Source organism: Ostrinia nubilalis, chromosome 5 (genome assembly GCF_963855985.1).
Source record: "Ostrinia nubilalis chromosome 5, ilOstNubi1.1, whole genome shotgun sequence".
Taxonomy (NCBI): domain Eukaryota; kingdom Metazoa; phylum Arthropoda; class Insecta; order Lepidoptera; family Crambidae; genus Ostrinia; species Ostrinia nubilalis.
Window position 1 is genome coordinate 18,351,417 of NC_087092.1, and position 14,823 is coordinate 18,366,239.

A 14,823-nucleotide genomic window follows, 5' to 3' on the forward strand; every position below is an offset into this window, starting at 1 on the left:
TGTGTATTAACATTTTCATGCCACATGTAAGTTTCGCAGCCATGTAAGCTCTTATAGAACTTACACAATACAACTGAAACGCAAACTTCATCAAAAGCCAGTGGAAAGCCATAACTAGAGTAATAACTTTCCGCAAATTTTAGGCGCTAAGTCTCGCTTAATACAAGTTTCTGCGAATCTAAGAATTATTAGCTAAAGTTGGCTTGTAAATAACTAGAAGCAAACCACAAAGTAACATCACACGGCTTAATATTACGCTTGAAGCTAAATATAAATGCATCACTTCTTGGTAGTTTAAATATGATATGTATTACTCATTTGCCATTAATATCGTGTTTTATAAAAAAAAATTGAAACGAAAAATTATATGATGGGTATGTTATTAGTTATATGAAGTTTGAATGTGTTTCCAGTGAGATTCCGCCGGACTGCTAGGACTATTCTTACACTGACATCATTAGGCTATTTAGCACAGTCCAGCTGTATTTACGGGAACCCATATATATCTGCGATGAAACAAACTGGCACCATCAGAAACCCATGAGCTTAAAATCTTTTCACGCGCAGATTGATTAAAAGTGGGATGTTGGTAGGCTGGCAGGCTGCGGACCTTGCCTTCAATGGATATTAACCACGTCCGCGGTAGATGAATCGTTTTCAATTTACCAGCTTTTATCTCCATTTTATGAAATTTTAATGGAAGCATTACCCTTTAGCGGGAGTAAATTTATAGACACTATTGTTTTTTAGTACTTGTATTGTCAACTTAATGGAATATAATGCACTTTCCAATGGACGTCCCAGCTGAAATACAGAGCAGTTAAAAGTAATTTGGTAAATGGGATGCTCAAATACTCGTAGCAGTGATCATAAAGTTTACGATATCAAATGGCAGCTATTTGCGAACAGCTCGGAGCACTCCGTTATTAAATAAGCTGGCGCGGCTCTTGATGAGATTACTTGACGCAGCCAGCTTTCAGTTTTAAGAACTAAATCTATAATCGTGTGTTCCACTTGCATAAGTAGGTACTCAGACGAATCAACTACCTCTACTTACTACTATACAAAAGTTAAATAATATTTATTATTTAAGTCTTGTATAGTAAGTAGCTAACCTAACAGTAGAAAATGAAGACGTGTGGAAACTATAGATTACAGTACCTCTAGTAGGAAAAACTTTCGAGTTCGTTTCGTTGCGTATTCAAAGTGTCATCGAAAAATTTTGTATGAAAAATTAAACAGCGCCCCCTATATTATAGCCGCCCTAGGGGGCGCTGTTTAATTTTTCATACAAAATTTTTCGATGACACTTTGAATACGCAACGAAACGAACTCGAAAGTTTTTCCTACTAGAGGTACTGATTTATTTGCTTACTTTCGTTCATTATGGACATCGCTCACAATAATGACGACCACAAACAGAGATATTGCATTTGCAAGATTATGAGCACTGCAAGAAGACAAAAATAATACAAGCAGTTCGTCTCAAAATAGACTTTCCTTCGACATCTTAGTTTATTATTTCTTCTAACAAACAAGACTCGTTTTTTCTCGCAGATATGTGCTTGCAGCAAACAAAAACCTCTCCGGAATGGTCCGGGACAACGACGCCGGGATGGCAATATATCCCTCTAATAGAATCCCGGGTAACGCGGAGTTGTGGCCACTTGTCCCGCGCTTTACAGACTGTTCATCGACAGACACTCACACCGAACTGTAATCTGCTCGTTTTCATTTTACTAATATGTGTACGTAAAAGTAAATTTTAGTAACATTAGATAGATACAGTCAATATCTATATCTTCCATAGCAATAATACTTAGATCTTATTAGTCAAACATTAGATAAATAGACCTTAGATAGAGTATTTTAGGATGAGTAAATCTGTATGAATTCGTGAAATCAATATTTAAGCCATTTATTTTCAAGGTATAGATAAGAAAGACGGAAAAAACATATTTTATTATTTTGATGAATGGGATGAAAAATAAGACACGCTACGTCACGTATAAAAATAAATAGGGAAGTATTACCTACGTTTAGGTCTTTAGTTCCCGTTTTCACCATCAATCCCTAAATTTAAGTGACCCCTATGTAAACAAAATTCCTGTTAAGTATTACCATAGGAGTCACTTAAAAATTAGGGATTGTTGGTGAAAAAGGGGATAGGTCTCCTTAATTTAGGTCTGCGCAGCAGGTGTTACCATAGCCAACAATGATATCCTGAAGCATGAATGTTTCATACAAGAAGTAAAGTAAATAATTGAAAGGCTGTGTGATGAGCAGCCATCGCCCATACCGCAGCGTCATTGTATCTCAGTATCTCAGCGTTTTTACACGAGCCTCCAGCCTTTCATTCTGGGCAGCACTTGGTCCAACTTCCATACATGGATTGGCACTGTCCTTTCCAAGGCGGAGAAAACAGGCTTCACTTGGGCCAGAGGTTTGCATACTATGCCAGAAGTTGTTGCTTCGATTCCCGCACAATACAAATATTGGTAGTTTGAACATATTTATTTTATATGATAATCGATAATATAAAAAATATATTAGAAGAAATTTTATTTATTTTTCTCTTATGATTGTGAAAAGAAAAAACAAACTATTATTCCTCTCTCAACATACAATATACATAAGCTTCCGAAAGGTCAACAAGGCGTCGTCCACAAGGGTATATTACAATTTACAATGTCCCATATCGCAAGAGCCACTTTACATTTTGTCAATCGTGTTTGCTGTACCTATATTTTACAAAATGCCACTATGTCGATTTTGCGTAAAAAGTAGAACCTATTTAAACGAAATTTAGATAACAGCATATTTTCCCTGGTTCAGTAACAAAACAATAACTACGATATTTCATCTATCGAATCCAAGCAACCATGGGCGTACAGTAACAACCATAAATAGCAAACAATTTTCGAAGCTTAGATAGGGGAATCTCTGAAAAATAATAAGTTGTAACATCGCGGTCGACTGTACACGAGGAGTATTCAAGTATGAATAATGAAGCTCGTCGACAGATACCGCCAGACACCGCCGAGCGTAGATTTATGGTCTTTCAACCACCAATCAAAAGTCGCGCTTTCTGAAAAACAACCCCTTTGTCAACCGCAGGCGAAACGACAATGGAGAAGGAAGATACGGAGGAAAATACATGCTTTATGGGTCTCTATGAACCATCAGCACATTATGTTTCCGTCAAAGGAACAGACAGAAAAAAGATTAAAAATGAAAAGTCTTTCGCACGCTCTTCATCAAAAGCTAAATAAACTTCACAGGGCTACCATTTATGAGTAGGTACATATTAATATATCTATAGGTACTGTCTTAATTATCGCTTAACGATGTTTAGAAATAGATCGGCTTATCACAAGACGTATGGTATTATTTATACGAGTAGGTACGTAACTGGTGCACGAGTACTCACGTATTTTTACTCGAAGAGTTATAAAATATAGAAAGCGCAGCATATTTTTATTTAAATGACATTTTTTATGGCGCACTAAAAGCAGGTTCCTAATGCAAGTATGCAGCGTGAAATGGAGCGTAATATTCCACGATATGTGAAATGATTGCACCTCTCGTATAAACACGGCGGTTCGGCGCCAAATTGAAAGATAGTGCGGAAACAAGCATCTGTGATAGCACTCTCTTGGAACTACGAGGACAAATCCAATATGAGGTTGTTTCAGTCGCGCGATAATCATCTTTATTGCGTGAACAGAAGCACCAATATCGACGGCATAAGTGAGAATTCAATTTGGGCAGAGTATGGTAAAGGCTTACAGTAGATACAGTGTGCTAAGTAACTCGGCAATCTGGAAACTGCCAGTGGAAGATGTTTTTCAAATTCAAATTCAAATTCAAATCATTTATTGCATGTCACATGGGTAAGGGTTGACAAGAACATAATATTGAACATGTGACGCCCAGTGAAGGCGTTGCAAAAACTTAAAAATAACATTAAAATACAGAATTATTTGTCAAACTAAAATAAAATTAAATAAACATTAAAATTATAAAATTAAATAAACATTAAAATTATAAAATTATACAATTACATTATTATTATTATTGTATAAACAAAGACAGACCATTACATAATACACTCCCGAGCAAAACTATGGAATCACTTACATGAAGTTGTTTCCACGCGAACTTGTGTACTAACGAATTTGTTAGTAACAAAAAAGTGGCACCATTTTAAAGATTAAACTTTTATCTTTAAATTGATACCAAATTCATTTAAATCACACCAGTATTTAAAACGATATCCCGGCTGATGTGAAGAAGTAACGAAAAAGACATGTATGAACTGTTTGATACGTCGCGAGTTGCGGCCTATTTAGCCCCTATAAAAGCACGCGTTTTTAGATTTTTGCTTTCACACGTTGATTCATACACATCTCCGCTTCTTTTGACACTTTACCTGGGATTCTACACCTTCAGAAGCAGCACAAATCGTTGCACTATTGCAAGAAAGGCTCAGCCAGCGGGCTGCGCACGTCAGCGCCACATAAGCCAGTCCTGGGTTTCGAAAGTTTCAAGACGCTTTCGGGAGACTAGTGGCTTTATCCCGAGACCAAGTTCTGAACAGCGCCGGTGCACATCGCAGAGGGAAGACCGTTTTTTCATGTCAACCTCTCTATGAAATCGTCATTTGACTGGAATCGATGTTCATCAAGAGCTCAGAAATGTTCGTAAGATAGCTGTTAGCGAGTAGACAGTTCGTCTAAGATATAAGCAATAGAATTTGACTCCAAAAAGGCCTGCCACAGGCTCGAAACTGACGGCAGGTCACCGATAAGCACCCTTTCAATTTGCTCGTACACATCTCGATGGTAAGGCGAGTAATGGAGGCGAGTTCTGTTCTCCGATGAATGCAAACTGTGTTTGCAGGGCAGCAGTCGAAGAGGTCGGGTTTATAGGCGGCCTGAGGAGCGATTTGTGCAGTGCTGGTTCGCTGAAACAGTGGCTTATGGGGGTGGCTTGCTCGACTTAACATCGAGATGTGTACGAGCAAATTGAAAGCGTGCTTATCGGTGACCTGCCGTCAGTTTCGAGCCTGTGGCATGCCTTTTTGGAGTTAAATTCTATTACTTATGTCTTAGACAAACTGTCTACTCGCTAACAGCTATCCTATGAACATTTCTGAGCTCTTGCTGGACGTCGATTCCAGTCACATGACGATTTCATAGAGAGGTTGACATGAAAAAACGGTCTTCCCTCTGCGATGTGCGCCGGCGCTGTTCAGAACTTGGTCTCGGGATAAAGCCACCAGTCTCCCGAAAGCGTCTTAAAACTTTCGAAACCCAGGACTGGCTTATGTGGCGCTGACGTGCGACAGCCCGCTGGCTGAGCCCTTCTTGCAATAGTGCAACGATTTGTGCTGCTTCTGAAGGTGTAGAATCCCAGGTAAAGTGTCAAAAGAAGCGGAGATGTGTATGAATCAACGTGTGAAAGCAAAAATCCGAAAACGCGTGCTTTTATAGGGGGTAAATAGGCCGCAACTCGCGACGTATCAAACAGTTCATACATGTCTTTTTCGTTACTTCTTCACATAAGCCGGGATATCTTTTTAAATACTGGTGTGATTTAAATGAATTTGGTGTCAATTTAAAGATAAAAGTTTAATCTTTAAAATGGTGCCACTTTTTTTGTTCCTAACAAATTCGTTAGTACACAAGATCGCGTGGAAACAACTTCATGTAAGTGATTCCATACTTTTGCTCGCGAGTGTATTTTCATAAAAAAATTCAGAGATGGAATAGTAGCTTTTGAGAGTGAGAAACTTCTTTAATTGTTTTTAAATGATCCAAATATGTTTTGTGGTCTGGTTGGAATCATCTTAAAGCCACGATAGCCGAACGGTGAAGGGGTCGGACTGGCCGACTCGTGATCCGGGGAACGCGGGTTCGGTCCCCACCGCCGCTCGACTATTGTGGTGGAGCTCACTCGTGATACGAGCATATTTAGCTTAGTACGAGGGGCTAACGGGAGTATTAGTAATTTGTGTAATAACAAATAATTACTAAATCCTAAAAAAATCTATTACTCAAATCTTATTTGGAGTTATGAATTCAATATTCAATTGATAAATACAGACATGTAACACTCACTACATAATCATTCCGTGTGTGTAACTGACACTGACACTTGCTACCTGCATCTACCTGCGTTCATTAAATGGTTAAAATCATGTAGATACGAGCTCCCTTAAATTTTACTGAACATATTGATAATTTTATGAGCAAAAGTCGCTTGGAAAGTCGCAGGATTACACTTGGAAAATCCTGTGCCCTTAACGAATTTAATAAATGATCAAACATTTGCATCTACACCATTTAGCCTCACCCTACGTGCACTCTGTTCCTCGGAAAAACACACTCATGGTGTTTTTCCGAATATTTTGTTTGGTATTCATCTGGTTTCGTACTTTGGAGACAAAAAGCCTCTCCATAGTATAATCATGTTTACTATATTTTTATTTGGTAAGTATGCTCTTTTTATTGACGTCTGGAATGGAAACTGTTAAGGTGGCTTCGTAGGTATAATTTAATTGAAAAAATACAATCAAGTGTAGGTTTTCGATTAAGAGAAGTGAATGTTCTTAACTTATCTCCAACGGTTTCAATCACATAATTCCGTAACTCAAGTTACTTTTAACTATAACATTTTGGAAAACGACAAAAACAATAACAAATGCGAACGAGGAAAATAAATCATTTCTGCCCCAAAGCAAAATGATGAACATAGTTGCCGTATGCTATAAAAAATATCGCGAATTACATAAAAATGAACAAAGGAAGTTGTCATAAAAGAGACGCGAAACAACCTATAAATACGCGGAACGCGATTTATCTTCGGAACAAAGATACAAAGACCTAAGCATCGTATCAAAGGTGATGCTGAAAAAAAGGGGTACTTATTTATGATGGGAAAAAACCAGTAATGTTTGAAAGTCCAACTCACACAATCAGTCAAAATATTATTATGTCAATATTTTGTTCCTTTCTAGTGGCGCTACTTACTTTTACAAAAACAGACACTCCGAAACGCTTTTTGAAACTAATATCTAATTTAAATAATAAATATCATAAAATTAGATATACCTAGGATGTTATAAAAGGATTTTAAACAAAAACATAGGTATTTATTGGTCCTATTAAACACGAATTTATTGCTTGCGATTATGACATAACTAGGCGAGCGTACTACACTCGCCATATCCAATGAGTAGGAAATTATGTTATAACAAACAAATTAACATTATTTATTATCTCTAATAGAGACTTTTCTGTACTTAGTTCTCTGTCACGCAGCGTTTCGTACAAATGAATACCTATATGTCACCGCGGCACTCGCCCTCCTAGCAAAAGGCTCGTAGCAAAAGGCAGCGAACACTTAATACTTCTGTTTATTACGGAAGCGCCGCATTTTCCTCTCATAAATTAAGTTATTATTACATTGCTTATGCACGCTTCAAGTTGTCAGTAATATGAACAACATCATTATAAGACAAAATAATTTCATATCTCTATTGCTTTTGTTTTGTTGCTTCCCAAAATTGTTTTTACGTGAGGGAAAACATGATAATAAGTAAGTGAGCCGCTACTCAATCTAGCGGCACAAACAATAAGGGGTAAAGTTATCTGTAAAGACACCATTAGTGTAAGTAGAACACGGAAAAACTTGTTCTGTTCACGGAAAAGTTTAATGGCCATGTAATGGGTATAAAATTGGAAACTCAATATGGCTGTAAGTCTGAAACATTTTAAATTACAATAAAAAAAGAAATATACGAGTATTACAAAAATATAAACTTTTATACTGTGAGAATTTTTGTCAACTTGTCTCAATAAAATTCGTGGCATATTCTTTTCCCGACATTTCAATTTTAACTTTGTGGCGGGAGCCTGTTACAGATAAATGCCCTCAATCCTAGACAGCAGGTTTCCACATTGGCCCGCTGCGTTTTTACGTCTCCGCTCGCTTTTATGTTTCCGCTCGCTTCTATGCTACGCTCGCTCTTTACCTCTCCGCTCGTAAAGCGACGAACTCCTCGTGTTACGGGTCTGGTGAGAACGTGCTCTACCTCGGTTTTAATGCTAATAAGTTTTGTGGTAGGTAACATGCGACATAAGGACCAAAACTTCAAATGCAACAAGGTTTTTTTTATTTTTGTAGCTACTCAACAACGGACAAGTTGTGACGACTGCGTTTTTCAGACAGGCAATATACCTAGTCAATAAACAACTGAGAAAATTAAAATCAAAGACGATCAATTTCTGGTAAAATGTATCCCAAAAATACTTGTTTTCCTATTTTATCCGTACTAAAAGCTTTCATAATGTGAAGCCTCGAAAAATGAAGCCAGACTAAAAGGCCTTCTAGTCTGGCTTCATTTTTCGAGATAATAAGTAAATATTTCACCTTATCTGAGCGTGTAATAACAAAAAATTAAAAATCATAATTTCTTGATCAAAATAAAACAAATAAAACAACATCTCAATATAAGATCACAAAAAAGAGACAAAAAACTTTTTTTTATCTAGCAGGAGCGAACTGCGGAGACTTCACAAACCGTTTAGAATTTAAATTCAAAGTTTGGCTTTCTTTTTCAAGACCAGTTTTCCACTAAGTCTATTTCTTAATTGACTTAGCTTTGCTCGTAGAAAAATACCATAGATGGGTTCCGTCAGTTCGTTAAATAAATATTCGTTCGGAGGCTAATTTAAAATTCGAAACGATTATTCGATTGAGTGCACTTCATCGGTTAGTTTGAATCGTCAAAGAACGACAAGAATAATGTACCTAAAATAGTGAATTAAGTACCTACCTACGTCTTTTTTTTTCTTAAACCGACTCGTTCAAAAATACCTTTAGTATTATTTTTGATGCAGAAATACGATGCGCAAATAGTGAATGTCTCAAGATCCAATTAACGTCCATTGCTGGACAAAGGCTTCCCTCAAGGATTTCCACAACGACCGACACTTCCCGGATATTCACCAGATCGTCGGTCCATCTAGTGAGAAGCCTGCCCACACTACGTCTACCGACCCGTACCTACTCGCCACTCGAGAACTTTTCTGCCTCAACGGCCATAAGCTCAACGACTTATCCACTGCCACTTGCTTATTTATGTTTGGCAATTTTGCGAGCTATATCGGTTACCTAGGTACTTTGTTTTTTTCCTGCGGATCTCCTCATTTCTGACCTACAAAGCATGTGATGACAATCTTGATTCTTTTAAAATAAAATTAAATGTTATAGACCAAAATTACGTGGAACAGTCCTACAAAATTGAAACAAAAATCTAAAAACTCATCGTCTCGTCATATCGAACAATTTGTTCTCGTCGTATCGAACAATTTGTCGGGACGATTTAATAAAACTAGATTGCCGAAAAACTCAATTTGTTATCAAGCTTGTTAAAAGTTTGGACGAGAGATAAATTGCCAATCGCCTATCACCAGCGACGCGGAAGAGCGTCGTGACTGTGGCCTACTACCTTACGACGACAAATTATTTTTCGCTATGGAAATCCATCTTACTCTTTACCCTACTTTCAGATCTATATCATGTGAGTACCTCTGTGATTAAAGTGTATCACTTTAAAATTTTTCAATTTAGAAAACATGTTTATAAAGTGAAATAATTGTACCAGGATTCCAAGTTTGTCGAAAAAAGAGTACAAACCGACAGTCCGAAAATATGGTTAATGGTTATGATGAGACATGTCGGTTGGTTCAATATTAAATTGCAGGGAAAAAAGTGAAGCTCTATTTTACGGCTTAACTCACACGGAAAAAGAACTTGGGACTCTCGAGTAAGAGGTGACTGGAAACGACAGATCGACATCCATCGGTAAACAGGGTAGACTCGTAGGATGAAGGGCTCCGTTGAAGAGCTCGCTAAGTTGCTAACAACAAACACGATTGAAAGTTTGGTAGAAAGTATGATGAAGAATATAAATTGAGGCGAAAATGAAATAACTTTCAAAAATAATGTCGATATTAATATTTATAAAATTACATACTAACATAACATACATGGAAACTTGGGACAGGAATATAAACGATATTTACCGTTTTAAAATGATCCTATCTAATAAATATAGGCACTAGCTCGTTCAATAACTTTACTGGACGGTGTTCTAATTAACAAATGAGGTTGAACCCGACGAGCACATGGCGACGGCCGATGGCGATGGCGACAACGACGTGTCATTACAGTCAAGGATTACAATGCAAATTGAATCGCGCGGCCCGTCTGCCGCCCCATCGGTGCTTCGCTAGATGAGCTCATGGGATGAGTACCAATGTCGATAACCCCGTTGTTTTTCACATAAAATATTATAAAATAAAAAAGGTTCATGTGTAATCTGGTGTGCTAGTAGTAGTGCAACTGTTTTCATAATAGCCTACAAAGAAAGAAAACTAGATTAAGTAGAATATCTAGGCTAAGTTTTATTAAGTAATTTTATTCTTATTCTTATAAATCAAATGGCTTATTTTAAGATAGACCGATAACCCTTTTGATGGGTAACTCAGACATTACACACGATGATCAATAAACCCGATGCGCCGGGGCTCATGTATCGCGTCTCGTTCCGCCGCGCGTAAACTCGGCGTCGTTTGCTATCGCGCCATTAATTCGCGTTTGATTGCGCACTAACGTCGACACTCATCGCGGGCACTAACAAGTAACAACCCTTTGCCTTGGAACACCTAATAATAATACGTAGTCCCTTTCAGATGAAACTACATTTGTGGACGTAGATTGGACTCAAATGGGTTCTACTACCACTGCATGGTCTGAACTGCTTCCCTAAGTAACGCACAAACTGCTTGGCAGAAATAAGAAACAACTAAAAAGTTATTTATTGGTCAGTACAACAGCGTTTAAATACGAATGAAATTCAAATACTTATTGTCCTGCCGAATAAAACCTACCTTTAAATAAATCTCCATAGTGATAAATCGCCGTTTCCTAACTTATTAATTTAATTTGTATTGCCCATACATAATCCAGTCCAGTGTATAAATACATAGTATTTGAGACAAAAATTACAGGTCATTGTACTTATTAAATTGTCAATTGGGTACCTAAAGAATCTTGCTATTAAATAAAAATATTGCAAACGCCTACATTTACAAGACAGGTCTTTGCCTGGCCCAAAGTAAAATACGCAGAACCATCATAAAGGAATAACACGCCGTCTGATAAGTAAGTAGTCCAAGACGTATGTTTTCTGCCTAAGGCATTATGTACGTATTATTGTATTGCAGAAATAAAATTACAATCACCTTAATATATTATAAACGAACGAGAAGATATCTAGCAAATCTGGAAGTTTAATATTCACCGCCAGACACGCCTAAGGATTTACGTGTCGGACTTTAAGCCAGAGATCGCGGGTAAGCATGGAAATATCTTTGTATAATTGTATTAATATGGGTGCTTTATAAAATATGTATTTATTTAAAACAATTTATACAGCATAAGCTTTAGGACTGTAAAATGTACTTAATGTTTTTTCTATACTTAACTTACAACAATTTCTAGTACCTAAGTAATATCGACATGTTTAACGCTCAACCCTGTTGCCTTCGACAAAAGTGTCTTTCAACTGCACAACTTTATCCATGTGCACGTAGAAAACGCTTATTTTTATGCAAATATTTGCTTATAGATACGGTTAAGATGGCACGTGAGCCGGCCCCGCCCGATGTAACCGAGCACATATCGCTAACCTGTCCTTGTTTTACGAAGAAATACACTAAGAATACCAACATATTTCGCCGAAATAACTAGATGCTACACAAAAAAAAATCATAGTCGTTGAGAAAACACGGTAGGTAAGTAAAAAAAACACAATCTAATAATCAAATAAAAAAACTTACCGAAACCGCAAACAGCAACAGCAGGTGCAGCAGCGTCAGCTGAGATCCCTTCCCAGTCACAGCATTTCAGCACTTGAAACAATAAATTCACACATTCGGTATACAGGGTGGAAACGTTAAGTGATCTCACTCGATTATTTTTAAACTATACAAGATATCGAAAAACTGATTACTGATTCTGAAAGTGCTTCACAAGCTCTTTCAAACGGTACCAATAATAGGTTACAGAATAAACTGGATCTATCCAAAAATTCAATGTTTATAGCTTCCATACATTTAGAAAAACCACAAAATATTAAAAACTATGCAAGATATTCAAAAACTGGTTACTGATCCTGAAAGTGCTTTACAAGCTCTATCCAACGTTACCAATAATAGGTTACAAAATAAACTGGATCCATTCGAAAATTCAATATTTCCAGCTTCCATACATTTAGTACAGCCACAGTCATGGCACTCATGTCTTGTTAATATTATAGCAAGTAAAGCCTAAAACCAATGTTTTCCACGAATAATTTTATATCAAAATGCAATTTACGAGTTCATTTTAAGTGTTTATTATTTAATAAAAAATATTATTACATCTATTATTGTTTGGTTGCCATACATTTAGTATGGAGGCTGAAAACATTAAATTTTTGGATAGATCCAGTTAATTCTGTAACCTAATATTGGTACCGTTGGATAGAGCTTGTGAAGCACTTTCAGGATTAGTAACCAGTTTTTCGATATCTTGTAAAGTTTAGAAATAATCGAATGAGATCACTAATCGTTTCCACCCTGTATATAGCTACACATCGCGCATTTGATTCGGGAAATCATAGTCATCGAAAAAACATGGTAGGTAATAAAATACAACATCAATACAATACAATACAAAAATATTGATTGTGAATCATAGGTGAAATGGTGACATGTTACAGTAGGTAGGTAGTATCACTATGTTCCGCTCAAATAAAAAAAACTTACCGAAACCGCAAACAGCATCAACAGGTGCAGCAGCGTCAGCTCAGCCCCCTTCCCAAAGTCACAGCACTTCAGCACTTGAAACAAAAATTCACACGTTCGGTTCGATTCCGCCATGGCAGACACCTCGGGCGGCTCATCAAGTCTAGCACAAGTTGAAGCACCCACACAATACGAAAAACCAAATATCGATTGCAAAAACCAAAAACAAAAGTCTGAATTGATTACGGCTCGGCAACCGAGGTGCACAGCCGGCGGTCACTAACGATTTTAGAACAATGAATATGTTACGGTCAAAGTGATAAATGTGAAAATTATGAATAATCGCCGGTTATTATGAATAATTACCGCATGATTTGGTTAATATGATTAATATGAGGTCATTTATGTGTGTATAAAACTAAATAGGCGACTTAGGGGTGGCCCAAGGGCCACCCCCGCCGCACCTTAACCTATTTTTCACTTTAAATCAAAACATTATGTTATAGGCATCATGGAAAAGTAATATTATGCAAGAAACATTCCAAACTCATTATGCCAAATTATATTAATATATGATATCAAAACGTTCAAAAGTTTGGCTGTACACGAGCACGTACACAAGATGTTGTTCTCTTTTAAGAAATTTGTTAGTACTAAGGTTGAATTATTAAATAATCACTGTTAAATGTGATTAATTTATCACTTTTACCGCGACTGTCGGTAATTATTCATAATAACCGGTTATTATTAATAATTTTCAATTTATCACATTAACCGTAACAAATACATTCTAAACCCAGAAGCCATGGGAGCAGCACAAAATTAATATTAATAAAATAAGTGGGTAGAATTGTCAATTTAAATTTCGTGATGTGCAAAAGTAGGCAAAAGTCACATTGATTATACAGCCTACAGTGAAACGTTAAGTTCGGTTGCGACGAATTAAATTAATCATGGCGCGGCGGGATGTTCCAAATTCAAAATTCAAACTCCTGCGCTCCTGTCTACTAGGAAAATTGGATTGTATAGATGAAATACACGGAACCGTCCCACCCGCAACATTAACAGGGGGCGCCACCGTCAATACAGGATCGCTGGTTCCGATTTTTGCCACGTTGGACAACCTTAAAATATGACATTGCTAGAGGGCGCTAATAATACGTATCAATAGTGGGTTTGGTTTTTGATTTTTGCCACTTGACGTTTCGGAATCGTGGGACGTATGAGCGTATGTTACATTTTACTTCATTCTCTTAGTACAGTCATACTCGTATAACATTTAAACGATAACATTTTACACAGTATTATTATTAGACCTTTTACTTTCATTACAACAAACAAACAAAATTCTACCTACTATGAAAAAATATTTAGGCGATAAGCATAAACATGACAATGAGCATACCAAGCAGGGTTATTGACTAAACCAGCTAAACTTAGAACAGTACGGCTAGCACGAAAAACTTTTAGAGTTCAAATCGTTTGCGTCCTCGAATCGCCATCAAAAGATTTAGTAAGAAAACTAAAACAGCGCCCTTATGAACGTGTCGTAAAGTGAACTTAGTATGAGATGTGGTTGCACGAAACTTATTTTGAGAATCAAAATTGTCACGTTATCGTTTAATTTGAAGATTGAGTATCGAATACGCAAACGATTCGAAGACGAAAGTTGTTCATGCTAGAGGTACAGGTCGTAATTCGTATTGCTAGCTAATTTGGACTCTTTTAATGACAATCCGCACTGTTTGCCCTAGATTAATTTATTAGGTCTTCACTTATGAAATTGCTGTTTTACTATAGTATATTTTATGGATTTTTAATGTACCTTTTTTGCACTAGAATTAAATCTTCAACAACAGCTCGTCCTAAGTGGTGTCCGTTATCGTTAAAAAATATTTTGTTTTATTTTAGATATCTAAAATAAAAAATCGAAAACTTTAAAATAACGGTATCGTCATAGCCA

The 14,823-nt window shown here is 36.8% G+C and overlaps 1 long non-coding RNA gene across 1 annotated transcript in view; it reads right to left on the reverse strand.

Moving 5' to 3' along the window:
• The window catches only part of LOC135072076 (uncharacterized), a 137,253-nt gene extending 125,268 nt beyond the window's left edge, over window positions 1–11,985 (reverse strand). The window contains exon 1 of the long non-coding RNA XR_010257354.1: window positions 11,913–11,985. This is a non-coding gene — a long non-coding RNA (uncharacterized LOC135072076). The remainder of the gene's footprint in view (window positions 1–11,912) is intronic.
• Between the last annotated feature and the right edge of the window lie 2,838 nt (window positions 11,986–14,823).